This window comes from Zeugodacus cucurbitae, chromosome 3 (assembly GCF_028554725.1).
Source record: "Zeugodacus cucurbitae isolate PBARC_wt_2022May chromosome 3, idZeuCucr1.2, whole genome shotgun sequence".
In the NCBI taxonomy this organism is placed as follows: Eukaryota; Metazoa; Arthropoda; class Insecta; order Diptera; family Tephritidae; genus Zeugodacus; species Zeugodacus cucurbitae.
In genome coordinates this window covers 19,824,713-19,842,082 of record NC_071668.1, presented here as the reverse complement: position 1 = coordinate 19,842,082, position 17,370 = coordinate 19,824,713, and the positions used below count along the sequence as shown (strand labels likewise).

The 17,370-nt window shown below is 35.7% G+C and overlaps 1 protein-coding gene across 6 annotated transcripts in view; it reads right to left on the bottom strand.

Annotated features, from left to right (window-relative positions):
• The window catches only part of LOC105216402 (protein cappuccino), a 93,202-nt gene that overhangs the window by 55,009 nt on the left and 20,823 nt on the right, over positions 1-17,370 (bottom strand). The window contains exon 1 of one of the 6 annotated variants that reach the window (XM_029042954.2): positions 768-1,046. The exons of the other annotated variants lie outside the window; for them this stretch is intronic. The gene's annotated coding sequence lies outside the window, so the exon portion shown is untranslated. Of the gene's footprint in view, positions 1-767; positions 1,047-17,370 lie in introns of those variants that run through there. 6 annotated transcript variants of the gene reach the window in all.

The window sequence follows — 17,370 nt, the reverse complement described above, 5'->3', positions numbered from 1 at the left end:
AAGTGGGATATATATTTGTAATTTTCATAGTAATTAAAATTATCCGTATGTTGTATTCATAGATTAGTTGAAAAATTAAAATTTGACTATACGAGTATCTTGTGCCGGTTTCCACTTTTAGATGACACTTCATATGTAACCGGATATTCGAAAGATTTAATATAATATTTGTTGAATAGTCTAAAAAGAGTAAAAAAAATAGATGAAAGTGAGACTTTGTTTTCTACATGAGGGTATTGAAATGAAACTTAATACTAATGGAGCTCTCTCGTATTCTTTCCTGAGACATACATATATGAGTCTCCCAAAGATCCAAACAAATCTATTAAAAGTGCTATGTTTTTAGACATTTCCCTTATTTGAGAAAATCAGATGAAAAATGTATTCCTTTCTTTATTCATTTTTTGAAAGATTATGAGATGATATGATAATTTATTGGTCAGTTCGGTTTTCGATCTACATATGTAGATTCTAAAACTTTATGGAGTCAGCTGAAACATTTATGATTTTTAGAGTTGGTATTCTCTTCACCGATCTCCTCTCATTCAAACTATGGTATTCATTTTATTTTTGATATTATATTTGAACAAGCTCGTATATCAATCGTATGAATGCTGAATTTCATTGTTCTATATACATAAATATCTACATATACGAGTATGTAACTTCCGGTCCCAGAAATTCATATAAATCCCAAATACGGATTTCTTACTCGTACTCGTATATTATAATTATCTTTCTTGGCTGAAATCAATACTCACACTTACTTTTAATTATGATTGCGGCTAATTTGTTGAAGGAAATAACTTCCTAGCGCCGGAATTGCATGTATTTCTGTTCGAGTGAACCGAATTTACTTGGGTTTTGTAATAACCAAATACTCTTTTTTGTTGCGATTTGATTTCTGATGCCTTGGCATGGCTTTTGTTAAGAAAATATTGTGGTGAAACTAAATTTAATTGCTTTGGTTTGTTGTGCTGGATTTTGTTGTGTTGTATGTCAAATTTGTGCTAATTGTTGTTGTTGTTTGTGCTCTTTGGTCTGAATTTTCTTTATATGTTGGCTGCTGTGTATTGAAATTGTTTTGTTATTTTTTTTTTAATTTTTATTATATTTGAAGACACTTAACATTTAATTTAAAACAAATAATATATTTTCTTTGGCCTTGTTTATAATGGTTTTAATTTTTTTTTTTACTACGCACACACTATTCTCAAAATTATTTTTTTGTCATTATCCTTCGATTTATTTTTATGTTCTTTAATATTAATAGTCTTATAACTTTAGTGATTTTTGTTTTTACTGGTCCTCTGCCTTTTGATATGAATTTTGTATGTAAAATTTATTTGTAAATTATTATTATTATTTTTTATTTAGAAATGTTATTTATAGTTAATTAATACCATTTGTAATAAGTTAATTAATTATGTTTACAATAAATGTTTATATTTTCTTTCAATTATTTATTTTTCTTATGTCTATTTTTCTTGTTTTTTTATTATTAGTTTTGTATTTGCTTGTTTTGTTTTTACTCTTGCCGTGTTTTCATTTATTACTAGACTTGTTTTAAGTTTTTATTATCTCCTTTTTAATAATATACATTTATATATATATATTTGTATTTTTTTATATTTTTTATCCTTTTATGTTATTTTTTAATTATTTTATATTTTTATATATTCCTATTGCTTACTTCTTTTATGGTATTAAACTTAATTTTTTTTTATTTTAAAGTATTAATTTAATGTGTTATATTATTGAATATTTTTTATTTTTTATGACTTTCATTTTTTATATTTTATATTTATTGTGTTTGTTATAATTTTTTTTACATATTGCCATTGCTTTTAATATTTAATAATTAAAATTCCATCATTATACATTTACATTTTTTGTTGATTTATTAACATAATTTAGTTTTAATTAATTGTGATATTTTTTACATAGTTTTTATAAATTATTTATTTTTAATTATAGTTTATTGGTTACCAATATTTTGTTATTCGGTTAGTTATTTTATTTACCATTTTATTTTAAGTTTGTTTATATTAGTAATTATATATTTTATTGACTTATCTGTTTTGATATTCACTCTTTTTTCGTTTTTTTTTATATTTTTATTATTTAACACCAATTTTTTTTAAACTTTTTATTTAATTTTTGTAATTTTGAGCAATTTTTTCAGTACATTATTTTTTTAAACAATTTAATTTTACTTTTAATATTATTTCTGTTTTATAAATATTATTTTTGATTGTATGAAATTTTATTATTTTTATATTTTTTTTTTACTATTTCATCATTTTTTTATGTTGTTATTATTAACTTATTTTATTTCTTATTAGTATGTTTTTGTTTATTTTTTTTAATTCAATTTTTATGTTTTGACGCTTATTTAAATGTTATGACGATTTTTTCTTATTTATTTTCGTTTTATAAATATTAGTATATGAATTTTAGTTTTGTGGTATATAATATTTTTTTTTAGATTTTTTAGTATAGTTTTTTATATTATTTTTATTTATTTATTTTATTTCTAACTAGTATACATTTATAAATATTTTTAATTAAAATTTTTATGTTATGACACTTATTTAAATGTTATAAAGATTTTTTTTTGTTTTTTTTCTGTTTTATAAATATTATAATATCAATTTTGGTTTTGTGTCAAATTAAATTTTATTTTTTATCATTGTTTATTTATTAATTATTTTTATTTTATTATTATTATTTTTTTATCATTGTTTATTTATTAATTATATTATTATTATTTAATAATTTTTTAATTATTATATTTTTATTTATTTTATTTCTATTCAATATAATTTTATTTATTTTTTTATTTTTTATTTTTTTTTGTTTTTTTTTTTCAGTGTTATTGTACTTTATATATTTTTGTGTACATATCTCTGCCTTAGTTACGGTATGACAATTAAATTATTTTTATTTATTAATATTTGATTTAGTTAACATCATTAGTAATAATGAATGGTCATTTAAAATTTTTTTTTTATTTTTTATAGTTAAGCCTCTTTTTTTTAATTTTACTGATATTGTTTCCATTCATTATCTATTTTTTTAGCTAAAATTAATGAATTTGTTTTTATTAGAAATAAAATATTTTATAGTTTTAATATCAAAGTGTGTTTTCTTACTAAATCTATGTATTTTCATGTTTCAATTTATTATTTTTATTTAGTTAATAATTGTTTTTTTCAAATTTTTTATAAAGAAAAAATATTTTGTTTTTTAATATTTTGTCAATGTTTTTAGTTTATTTTTTAATTAATTTTTCTCACATTTTTTTTTATTTTTTTCTAATTTTATTTAATTTTTTTTATTTAGTTTTTAATTATTTTTTTCACATTTTTTATAAAAAAAAATATATTTTGTTTTTTAAATTTTGTTAATTTTTTTAGTTTTATTTATTTTTTTATTATTTATTTTTCTCACATTTTTTATATTTTAAAATTATTATTATTTTTTTAATATTATATTTAGTTTATTTTCTTAGTTTTTTAATTATTAATTTGTTTCACATTTTTGATATTATAAAATTATTATTTTTTTATATTAAATTTATTTCTTTTTTCATATATATTTCTATAACCACAGTTGTTAAAATCTCTTTAAAATCACATAGTCATTTTATTTGCTAATGACATTATACATACATACATTCATATCTACTAAATATGTACAATTAATTTAAGTGTCAAATTGTAATCTTCGCCTTCCGCGGTTTGATCTTATGTACTTTTTAATATTTTTTTATTATTTATTTGGTGATTTTTCATAAATTTCAACTATACATTTTGGGTGCGGCATTAACTGCTGTGCAATTTGCTGCACACACTCACTGCTGTTATTGCTGTGTTTATTGTTGTGTGTTATTTTTTATAATATTTCTTATTATGTTTTGCATTGCCTTTGCTGTTGTTGTTTCTTTTTGTTGCTTGCTGACGTTGTTGCTGTGCGTTTTTATTGCTTGCTCTGCCGCCGTGCCATTCATTCACTTTGCAAATGCGTTGCTCTCGTGACTTTCTCAATTAACTTTAATTTGATTTTCATTGAATTATTTGCAGCAACTAAGTATGCCTCCGCGTGCCTCACCACTTCCAGCAATATACATACGAATAGATTTGTTTGCCACTGCTAGTGGCAACTATTGGCTTTATTCCTGCCTCTGTCCTGATCACTGTGGCGGCGGCGGCGGTGACTTATGCCGCTGCTAATGGCAGCAAATGATACTTCCGTTCCAAATCGCTCGCTTTTGCATATATTATTTTCACATTATTGTTGCTTTTTTTTTCTTTATAGCACATTTCACACGTTAATGGGTCGAACCGCAGCACGGCCAACGCCACAGCGCGCTCACACACACACTTCGCGTAGCTCAAACTTTTGCGTTAATTTCTTTCTTTTTTTCTTCACCGATTTTGGTTTTAATTCCACTTATATATCGCATTTGTTTGCTTTGCTTCAACGCCTGGTGGTCGTTGTACACTTTATTGGCACTCACTTCCGACTTGTTTTCCGGCGAAATGTCAGATTTTCCAGAGCAAACTGCTCAATAATTACCGCAGCGGCAGGCAACACTAACCTACAGCAACACGCAACACACATTTAGTGCAATGCAACAAACGCGCAACAACAACAACAAGCAATATTTTGTCAATCACCTGTGAAAACCACACACTTTGCAAACTCTTTTTCCGTGGCACTTTTGTGTAAACAAACAACAAATGACAGCTGTTCGGCCAGCCCAAAAAGCTCTCACATTTCACACTTTTCACATTTCACTTTCGAGTTGCGCTCACCTTTAATGCTCTCTCTCACTCTCTTTGTGTCAACTGCACTGACTGCAATCTGACATTTGCATTGACATTTCGGCGAAAAAAAAAAAACAAAAATTGGCGAGCACGAGTTTGCGCGCGTCTCATTTGTTCACTTTCGCACTGTTTCGAGCTGGGAAAAATCGATAGCAGTAAGCGTCAGCGCTGGGCCACGCTTGGCGTATGACTGGCCGCTCGAGATACTGGTGGTATGGTCGGGCGTTCGAGCTGTACGAGTAAGTACTCTGTGTGACCGCAGCAGAGGAAGAAGCCACCGACGTACTTACATATGTATATGCTCGGCGTTGAAGGAAAGTACAAAGTATGACAATAACAAATAATAATAATAAATTTAACAACAACAACAATAATAATAATAAAAACCGCACAACAACAACAACGCGCGCTGCAATGATAGCGAGCAATTGTTGAAAATTCAAATGTGATTAAGCTCATGAAGGCCCTCATTGTGCGCTCATATAGTGCCATACATATCTACATACATACATATAAACATACATACGTGACTTCTACATAAGCACATAATCACATATCTATGTACATTCACAACAACAACATACTTTCCATATGTTTATACTGCATATTACTTATTTTCGCTCTGATAAAGCGATTAGCAGCCGGCCACTCAGTCAGTGCGGTAGTCAGCTAATTGTGTATAGCGGCGTCGTCGTCGACGTCATCACTGCTGTGTCGTCCACTGTCCACTGCCCATCCATCGCTCATTTTATATGTTGTCATCAGCAGCGGCGGTGCTTTTGTATCGTTATTGCTTTATGTACGATTGTTGTTGTTGCTATGTACTTAGTTCCATAACAACTTAACGCCCACAAGTGAAAACATTTAAACACGCTTTAGCGCTATGAAATATTTAATGAAATGACGCGAGTGAAATGTTTTGGCAGAAATTTGAAAATAAAAGTTTGGGCTTTAGATACTCTTGCAAATTGTAATAATGAAAGGTTAGCAATAGTCATTAGAACAAAAAATTATATATGAGTTTAATAAGCTTTATTATCCGAAAATATGCATACATCACTCTCACTTTTAGAATTAGAGAAGCTTTTGCTGCAGCTAAAATAATTACCTTATCTCATTAGGAAATCTGACTGAGTTCCGAAATATTAAATATCTCCCTTCCGCTTTTTTCTCTTTATTCAACGCTTTATAAAAACTGATGCAGTTATCGGATTTAGTTCAAATATGCGGCGTTTCGTTCGATAAAGCCACGGATAGCCACTTTTCACAAGCCTCTTTTAAAGTTCAACTTAACACCACAAAGGGCGTTTTCCATGGATGCGATAAAACTTCCCATCCGAGCTCTTGACTCTGAATAGTCATAACCGAATTGTGTGGTCTGATGTTCTGGTGGAACACTACACCCTTGCTGTTGGCCAATTCTCGAAGCTTCTGGTCGATCGCCTGCTTCAAGCGGTCCAGTTGTTCTAACTATGGGTGTTCGTCGTCACAGGTTTTCCACCGGCTGGCTTATCCATGGTGTCGCTTTCACCCGCTCTGAAGAGTACCATCCCCCAAAATTCAAAAGACAAAAAGGCGGGCAACCTAATATCTACCTTAACTACAAGGCAACTAATTTAAATCTACACTTTTGGTGGATAGAACGTATGCTTGGAATTACTTTCAATTTCTGTACCAAACTATACTGAGCTTATAGTTCCTATTTGTATTCTTTAAGATATCTTGCATTCTAACAGATATATTTTTATAAGGTCAACGAAATCACGGTATTTTGCTACTTATATAAAGACTATTATAATTCATGAGGAAACATTTCCACGTTGGATTGATCGAGAAGTCAAAAATCTTGGTGTTAGGTATAAGGAGACGAGAGAACATTTTGAAACTATTTTATTAATTGGACTGAGTGATGACTGAGTGGGAGGATGGAGTCATATGTAGAAGTTCACGTAAGTGAGGAAAGTTTCTGATTGTCACTCACTTGGGAGTGGCCAGGAACGATTCTTTTACATGTGGCTCAAGCAGCTCACGACTTCCGGTCTTAGACCAAGTATCCTCTGGGTAGCCAACAGACATCCGTTTGCAGGCGAGCTAAAGTGAGAAGGCGAAACCTGCCTATGCGGTTGTGCGTAGGGTTTGGGACCCACCACATAAAAACGCCCCCCAATGAAAAAGAAAAAACACCCTCGGATGAGAGACCCCAATTTTGATGACGACCACTGCAAACGTTTAAAGGACTACGAAATAAGGGCATGCACCTGGAATGTCCGGACCGTTAATTGGGAAGGTGCCTCTGCCCAGCTGGTTGATGTCCTCGTAAGAGTAAAGGCTGACATCACCGCAATCCAAGAAATGCGATGGACGGGACAAGGACGGAAGAAGGTGGGTCCTTGTGACATCTACTACAGCGGCCATATAAAGGAGCGCAAATTCGGTGTGGGATTCGTGGTGGGAGAGAGACTCCGTCGTCGAGTCCTGGCATTCACTCCGGTGGATGAACGTCTAGCCACAATCCGCATCAAAGCGAGGTTCTTCAACATATCGCTGATTTGCGCCCACGCCCCGACGGAAGAGAAGGACGAAGTGATCAAAGATACCTTCTATGAGCGCCTAGAACGTACCTATGAGCGCTGCCCCCGCCACGATGTCAAAATCGTGCTTGACGATTTTAACGCCAGGGTGGGTAAAGGTGTCTTTGGCACAACAGTCGGAAAATTCCTCCATTCCAGCCTCCATGACGAAACATCACCAAACGGTCTGAGGCTGATCGACTTCGCCGGGGCCCGAAATATGGTCGTCTGTAGTACTAGATTCCAGCATAAGAAAATCCATCAAGCTACTTGGCTGTCCCCGGATCGAATCACTCGCAACCAGATCGATCATGTTGTGATATATGGACGACATGTCTCCAGTGTTTTTGATGTGCGTACGCTTCGTGGTCCCAACATCGACTCGGACCACTATCTTGTAGCAACTAAGATACGCACCCGCCTATGTGTAGAAAAGCGCACACGTCAACAAACACAAGGAAGGTTCGACATCGAGAAGCTGCAATCACAACCGACAGCCGAACGATTTTCTACTCGACTTGCACTCCTGCTCTCTGAGAGCACTCATCAGCATCTCGGTATAAGGGAGATGTGGGACGGCATATCAAACTGTTACGTACAGCTGCAACCGAAACCATTGGATTTCGGAAAAGCCTAAAAAATAGCTGTTATGACGAGGATTGTCGTCTCGCAGTGGAGAGAAAACAGACTGCCTACCTCGCAATGTTGCGATCGACCGCAACACGAGCGGGATGGGAAAGATACCGAGAGCTGAAGAGGGAAGCGAGACGCATTTGCAGACAAAAAAAGAAAGAGGCCGAAATGCGTGAGTATGAAGAGCTTGACAAGCTGGCCGACATGGGTAATGCTCGAAAATTTTACGAAAAGATCCGGCGACTAACTGAAGGTTTCAAGACCGGAGCGCACTCCTGTAGGACCCCCAGAGGTGATCTAGTTATTGATGACCAGAATATACTGAGTTTGTGGAGGGAACACTTCTCCAGCCTGCTGAATGGCAGTGAAAGTACAACACCAGGAGATGGCGAACCCGATTCCCCAATCGACGACGATGGAGCAGATGTTCCATTGCCCGACCGTGAAGAAATTCGAATAGCAATTACCCGCTTGAAGACCAATAAGGCGGCGGGTGCCGATGGATTACCGGCCAAGATATTCAAATACGGCGGCGAAGAGCTGATAAGGTGCTTGCATCAGCTTCTTTGCAGAATATGGTCGGAACAAAGCATGCCTGACGATTGGAATCTCAGTGTACTCTGCCCAATACACAAAAAGGGAGACCCCACAATTTGCACCAATTATCGTGGGATAAGCCTCCTCAACTTCGCGTATAAGGTCCTGTCGAGCGTATTGTGTGAAAGACTAAAGCCCACCGTCAACAAACTGATTGGACCTTATCAGTGTGGCTGTAGACCTGGAAAATCAACAACAGACCAGATATTCACCATGCGCCAAATTTTGGAGAAGACCCGTGAAAATAGGATCGACACACACCATCTCTTTGTCGACTTTAAAGCTGCTTTCGACAGCACGAAAAGGAGCTGCCTTTATGCCGCGATGTCTGAATTTGGTATCCCCGCAAAACTAATACGGCTGTGTAAGCTGACGTTGAGCAACACCAAAAGCTCCGTCAGGATCGGGAAGGGCCTCTCCGAGCCGTTCGATACCAGACTAGGTTTCAGACAAGGTGACTCACTCTCGTGTGATTTCTTTAACCTGATGCTGGAGAAAATAATACGAGCTGCAGAGCTAAATCGAGAAGGTACAATCTTCTATAAGAGTGGACAGCTACTGGCGTACGCCGATGATATCGATATCATTGGAAACAACACCCGCGCCGTTAGTTCTGCTTTCTCCAGACTGGATAAGGAAGCGAAGCGTATGGGTCTGGTGGTGAACGAGGACAAGACGAAATATCTCCTGTCATCAAACAAACAGTCAGCGCATTCGCATCTTGGCTCCCACGTCACTGTTGACTGTCAGAACTTTGAGGTTGTAGATAGTTTCGTCTACCTGGGAACCAGCATCAACACCAATAACAATGTCAGCCTTGAAATCCAACGCAGAATCACTCTTGCCAACAGGTGCTACTATGGACTAAGTAGGCAATTGAAAAGTAAAGTCCTCTCTCGACGAACAAAAACCAAACTCTACAAGTCTCTCATCATTCCCGTCCTACTTTACGGTGCAGAAGAGTGGACGATGTCAACATCCGATGAGATGGCACTAGGAGTTTTCGAGAGAAAGGTTTTGCGGAAGATTTATGGTCCCTTAAGTATTGGCAACGGTGAATACCGCAGACGATGGAACGAAGAGCTGTATATGTTATTCGACGACATAGACATAGTCCAACGAATAAAAAAACAGCGGCTACGCTGGCTAGGTCATGTTGTCCGAATGGATGAAAGTGCTCCAGCTCTGAAAGTATTCGATGCAGTACCCGCTGGTGGAAGCAGAGGAAGAGGGAGACCTCCACTCCGATGGAAGGACCAGGTGGAGAGGGACCTGGCTTCGCTTGGAATAACCAATTGGCGCCAAACTGCCAGAAGGAGGGATGCGTGGCGCGCTGTTTTGGACTCGGCTATAACCGCGTAAGCGGTGTCTACGAAGAAGAAGAAGAAGAAGATGACATGATAAGGGAAATATTCTCACCAAAGTTTAGTGAGATAACTCTTATACTAGATACAAATGATATGTATGAAACCAATAAAAGGGTCGGGGAAGATTCGTAATAATTAACTAGGTAAGTGAGTAGACCGATTTTAGAAATATTGGTACTAAATTAGATTGTGTTTAAGGGTCGAAGTTTCTTGAACATAATAATGTATATTTTCAGCTACCTTTCAAAATTTTGTCTTTACAAAAGTATTGAAAAACAACGGAGTTTGTGCTATCTTGGGAGGTACAAAAAAAAGTTAACAAACTGCTGACATGATTCCGGCCGAAGGAGTAGCTGAAACTAAAACATTCAAAATGGGTATTAATGTTGAAGTTTCGACTATAGCGGTTTATACCTGCGAGAGGTCGCTTATTAGAACGCTGGCATTCATAAACTATTCAAGATACGAACTAACCGCTTTCACAGGATATTTTTGAAAGTATAAACTATCGAATAAGCATAAAATAAATCAATTGATTTTATGAAAATGCCACACTGGTATAGCCCTTAATTAGATTAAATGCATAATTTGGTTAAAATATACGACGTACCGACCGATACATATATCACATAGTTATCCCGAGGGATCTATATACCTTAGTGTTGCTTAGGTATATACAATAGGTATATACAATATATTATACAATACTCTTCTCAATGATCATGCTTTCTAAGGCCAAGTTAAACAGCTTTTACTGAGTTGAGCTTAATGTTTTTGTTTGAATAAAAGTATTATAGGAGTGGTTTATTTCAATTCCGCACATATGCAATGTCAACTTCATCAGAGTCAACGAAACGCAAAAAAATTACGATCATTCTGGATTCCTCAACTGTCTTGATTTTTTTAATTGAAACCATTATGTTCTTGATCAAATGTCATACTACTCTGGTCACAATAGGTATATAAATACCTCTAATAATGAATATTGATGTCCGAAGGTAAAATAAAGAAATGTGTTCGCATTTCGGCACACCCGAATCTAACCCTCTTAGTAAAATTATGAGATATTTATTATTTAATGTAGATAAACTGTCGCTTATTTTAAGCTGGAACCCCGCTTATCTGCTTTTTGTTTACAATAATTAAAAAATATATGAAGCAAACATTGCTAATGAAATGTTTGTTTTTTGATATCATATTTGATACGGTTATACCTATATATATTTTTTATGATCTAATCAGTATTTTCTTTCATAATTTCAGGTATGTATCATTTTGTCAATAACCACTGTCAACAAAGTCAAACAAATTTGGAAAAGTTCGGCGAAAAGAAGGTGAAGGTTGTGGACTTATAAAAAATTAATTTATATTTATTGAATATGTTATAAAAAATCACATAAATATTATATTTTTTACTCAATTTTTTCTCTAAAGGAGTGACAAACAATTGGGGTTACTTCATAATGCATATGTATATATTTATGAGAATGGATTTTGTTTGTTAGAAACGTATAGTTATTTTTTTTAAATATTATTTTTAGATATATATATATATATATACAGTATATGTACAATTGATTTTTTTATTTGCAATTACCTACTTTTTTATATTTCCATGTTGGCGCTAGCTTTCTCACATCAAAGCGATAATTTCGTCACCTAACAGTCCCAGCGACAGCAGTGACAAATTAACAGCAAGTCGACTGCGCCGCTGCCGCTGACCACAACATTCACTTTTTATTTTATCATATGTGTATTCATTTGACTCATAACTATTTTTGAGTATTGTTGCAATTGTTTTTGTTTGGTAATTTGCAAGTAACGCATATCGTAATTCCCCATATATACATATTTACTTTTATATGGCATATCTAAATTGGTACTCTTGCACTCATAAACGAGTCTATTTAAAATATATTACAGTCACATATCTTTCTGTTCATAATTTCTAATGATAAATGCGAATACATACATACATATGTACAAAATTATATTTTCATTTCTAATATATAAACAAAATAGTGTTTGCTTCTCCTTGTCGCCATACCAGTATATGAATCCGATAAAAAATTATCAAATTATTGTCTGCACATGGGTGAACCTTGTACCATAGGCGTTATAGAATTGCGTGATAGGTGACGAAGTAGCACAATTATTACCTGAAATTTTAACTTTGATCTGATTTGGCTCGTATTCGTAAATATCGCTAAGGGAAACAGAACTATGCTTGCAAATAAATCGTCCGCCAGGTGGCGCCATAGTATAAATGCCATCAAACTCTCTGTTATTTTTATCTAGCAGTAATGTATTAAACAGGTTACTTCTGCCAGCCTTACGTGCGTAAAACTCCCATCATTTCATAAAGGTTCGTATAGAATAAGGGAATGGAAAAGCGTCGTTCTGGTCGGTCTTCCGTGGGGTTTAATCAAGTTTTTGTAGAGTGTGTAGAAGACCAAGATTCTCAATCGAAACTATTTTAAAACAAGTAAGGAAGGGCCGAACATTTTATACTCTCGTAATTTATTTATTTAATTTTATTGATATTATATAATATACAATTTGACCCATATATTCGTCATATATATGGTATAAAATCCATTGGAAGTTGGAAACCCTTATATTATATAGGTATATGGGAGCTAGGTGAAGTTATTGCTCGATTTCACTCATTCTTTGCATGGAGACATATTATTAGAAGAAAAATATTACCTACAAATTTCTTCCAAATATCTGAGAGGCATACCTATATGATTAGAAGCACTGAGGTCCTCATGTTCGATATATGGGGCCTTGAAAAACTATGGTACGATTTCGGCGACTTTTAGAAAGGGGCTGCCACGCTATAAATGCAGTATTTATGCAAAGTTCTGAACCAATATCTTCACTAGTGCTTACTTTATATATTGTAAAGTAAACTATTCAGACCGACTTCAAAGTTCTGGTATATAGGAAGTAGGCGTGGTTGTGAACCGATTTGGCCTGTTTTTACAACACATCATTGGGATGCAAGGAAAATATCACAAACCGAATTTCATTGAAATTGGTCGAGTGGTTTCGGAGTGATAAGTGGGCGGAACCACGCCCATTTAAAATTTTGTATACCAATTTGAGTGCAGCTCTTTCGTACATTCTTAATAATGAAATTCATGGTGTTTGGTGTTTTCCCTTACTGGATTAAAGAATATTTAGTAGTTTTCAACATAACTTTTCTATGGGAGGTGGGCGTGATTATAATCCGATTTCCGCAATTTTTCCAATGTATAAGGTAGTACCTAAAAGAAACGATTCTAGAAAGAAAATTGGTTGATATAGCTTAAGTAGTTTACAGTTTAGTTATGTACAAAAAACTTAGTAGGGGACGGGGCCACACCCACTTCTCCAAAAAAAATACATCCAAATATGCTCCTTCATAGTGCGATTCTTTGTACCATATTTTATTCCCATAGCTTTATTTATGGGTTAGTTATGGCACTTTATTTGTTTTCGGTTTTTGCCATTTTGTGGGCGTGGGAGTGGTCCGATTTTGATCTTCGAAAGCAACCTTCCTATGGTGCCAAGAAACAAGTATGCCAAGTTTCATCAAGATATCTTAATTTTTACTCAAGTTACAGCATGCACAGACGGACGGGCGAACAGACAGACATCCGGAAGTAATCAAGCCGAAGTAATATCGAAAAATTATTGAAAATAATAATAAAATGAGATTCAGAAAAATGTAGTTGGTATATTAGTAGATAAAGAAGGGTTCTAGTGAAGTTTAGACATCCGGAAGTAATCAAGCCGAAGTAATATCGAAAAATTATTGAAAATAATAATAAAATGAGATTCAGAAAATGTAGTTGGTATATTAGTAGATAAAGGGGGGTTCTACTGAAGTTTATAGAACCTGATTATGGCACGAGTTCCGAGCTACCGAAAAATAACGACTTCTAATCAATCAAAAGATGAAGACGATCTTTGATGCTGAGGAAGAAAGCAAACCCGAAATAGATACTTGCCATCTAAATATTTCCAGAAGAGAAATTGAGACCGGATACCAAATTTTTCAGTGATGTGCTAAGTATTTTCCAAGCCAATTTAAAAGAAGCCTATGCTCTTCAGGGAAATCACATAAATTAATACATATTGTGTATTATAAATTTATCTTTCGCTCGAATCAAGGTATTTCGCGTAGCTAAAATAATTAGAGGAAAATGGCATGCCTTATCGTCTACACAAGAAATCAACGAGGAATAAACAAATCTTCGAAGCAATTGCGCTGCTTACGCCTAAGCAGCAGTAAGCGCATTCCCGGAGCTTTGCGTGCTTTCGTTGACAATGCCAGAAAATCCTGTACTGCTGTGTCCACGCGCCGACAACTGAGCTAAGAATGTCCGCAGGCGCTACAGGTACGACAATACAGCTTTCCTCTATTGCAGTTGTTGTTATTGCTGTTGTTGTCGCGCTACCTCTTAAGCTACTTGCAGGCGTTCAAACTGAAGCGGTGCTTTCTTTGCTTGTGTGCATAATCCTTTAGACCAATACAATGAATGCTGCGCGATTGCTAGTTATCGTGACCTCAATTCGAGAGTGGATGAATGGACCAACGGATGGAAGAACGGACGGACGGAACGGTTGCTTGGTATGAAATGGAAAGCAAGTTTGTGTATATATAAGACATCTGATTGTAGCGATCGCATACAGAAGGCAGCAATAAAAGCGATAACAATTGCTGCTGCAATTTCCCAGCAACAAAGCAGCAATATTGCCGGGCATTGCTGCAATTTGTCAAACAATGTTGCAGCTGCTGTACTGAGGTGTGCAAGCGAGTGGCTGGGGAGTGTAGGGTGGTGCCATGAGTTGAAGGATGTGTCGCTTGATATGCTTTTTCTTTAAATTAATTAAATGACACGCCGCACAGTGTGGCTCTGCGCGTCTCTTCGCGTGTGTCTACGTGGCTGCGTGACTTGTGTGTTTTACCCACGCATCAGCTTATCAGTACAGGTGAATGTGAAGACACACTCAGGTGTACGCTTGCACGTGTATGTCTTTCTGTCGGTTTTGTGTACCTAACAGTTGCCGCTTGCAATGGCTTGCAACAGCTCCGCACTTCTTATCTCATGCCGCAACACTTTGTTTCGTTACGCTTTCTTTTTCTTTATATGTACTGTGTGCAACTTTGCTACGGCGTGCAAAAGTTTTACTCCTCGCGGCTGACACATTTATTGCTGTCACACACACACACTCATACAGTTCCTGCTGCTGTTCCGTGTCGCACTTTTGCTCTGTTGGTATGTTGACAAAAGTGTACTTGCAACATCAACAAAAGCGGCGTTGCACGCACGAATTTACTCATAGTTGCAATATTACACTAAATTACATATAGCTATGAATACAGGGGGCCTAGGTAGGTACTGCTGAAGACTCCTGTAAAGCTGAGCTGTTATTATCTACAAAGTTTCTGGTGCTGAGAAACCTCAAAGAGATGTCTAGGCTCAGATGCTGATCTTCACGGCAATTGTCACGAGGGATCACATTTAAACGACTAAAACCATCGGACCGTTTTGAAGCTAAAAGACTTCTATTACATAGGCCGTAAAAAATTATAATATGTTGGCGAAGCGCTTCGAGATTGTGGTGTCGGCTAGGATCTGTTACAGCCAAGTCCGCTGGTTCGCAATTCGCTTGTATGAGTACCAAAATGTTTCACTCTCAGTCTTCCGAAAGACAGTCAGTAGTGGAGAAAGCGATGTTTCTACCTCGTCTTGCTTCATATACCTTTGACAATTTGCATCCGACAGGATTCCTAACTTCACTGTAGGTTAGGTTAGGTTACATGGCTGTTCCGCATTATTTAGACTATTACCTGTTGAGGGAAGATTCCACTTCATCCTCCAAGCAGCTTCTGCAGCTAGCGTCCGGTAAAGTATTTGATTTGACTACATCTCTATCGGACAATGGCCTGTTAGAACCCCTATAACTAAGAAATATTGTTTTATTGAGGGTGAGTAGTGCTTTTTATCTTGGACCAGAAGGTTCTTACGGCAGAGCAAGAGATAATAACTGCACAGAGTTTGCTCAGTTCAGCTGAGGCCCATCCATCCAGAAGTAAATTACAAGAGGAAAATGGATGAAAGATGCAGGTATACTAAAATTAAAATATTGAAGAAATTCCAAGTACTTTCCGGTTTTTTATTGTATAGTGCTTTTGAACGAGTCTCAGAGAGCTCCAGAGTAAAATAAATGAAGTTAAATTGCCAGGAAGAGTGCCATGAGCATTCTCATCTTGGCTTTTTTGTTTGGAAACCACTGCTACTGGCGCTATAGCAGACACTCCGCGGGGCACTGAAGTTAAATAACCAGGAAGAGTGCCATGAGCATTCTCTTTCTTTCCTTTCCTTTCCTTTCCTTTCCTTTCCTTTCCTTTCCTTTCCTTTCCTTTCCTTTCCTTTCCTTTCCTTTCCTTTCCTTTCCTTTCCTTTCCTTTCCTTTCCTTTCCTTTCCTTTCCTTTCCTTTCCTTTCCTTTCCTTTCCTTTCCTTTCCTTTCCTTTCCTTAGTTTCATTTCCTTTCCTTTCCTTTCCTTTACTTTCCTTTCCTTTCCTTTACTTTCCTTTCCTTTCCTTTCCTTTCTCCCTTATCTACACCTGGGGCTCGAGGACCTTTTCGCCATCTTCAATATTCTTCGGTACTCTTCAGTCAAGCGGGCGTCTCAAAAGATCTTGCGGCGAATAGTTTTCTAGAAAGCTCCAAGTGCTTTCTCCTCTCGGTTTTTTATCGTCCATGTTTCTGTTCAGTATAATAGGACGGGAATGATAAAAGACTCATAGAGCATAATGAGTTCGTCATAGAACGTTCGTCGAGAGAGGGATCTGCTTCTCAATTGCCTAGCGATCCCAAAGTAGCAACTGTTGGTAAGTCCGCTTGAACTCCAGGCTTGGATTATTGGTGATATTTATGCAGGTTCCGAGAGAGACAAGGCCTTCACTTTTCTTTCCTTATATTAATTATATTTACTTATCGAAACGTCTTGACTGCAATATAGTTTAACACCCTGTATAAGAATTTTCTCATCACCTCCAACATACTTTTGCATGTACATGTGTGCCCCTGTGTTGCTGCTGCACCAACTTTATTTCACTTGTGACTGTGGCAGTTGGCCCTAAAGTGCAAGCGTTCTTTACAACAAATGCATGCACACAGCCACAAACATCCACAGCAGATCGGTGTAGAAACATGCGTAGTTGGTTGTGTGTTTCTTGTATGTTAAATTAATTAAAATTAATCTGATTACCTTTGTGTGCATTTTCCTTTTGAGTTTTTCACTTTGTTGCAAAACTTAAACACTATTCTGTCAAGAGCGTAGAAATTTTTCGCTTTCATTTGTCCCACA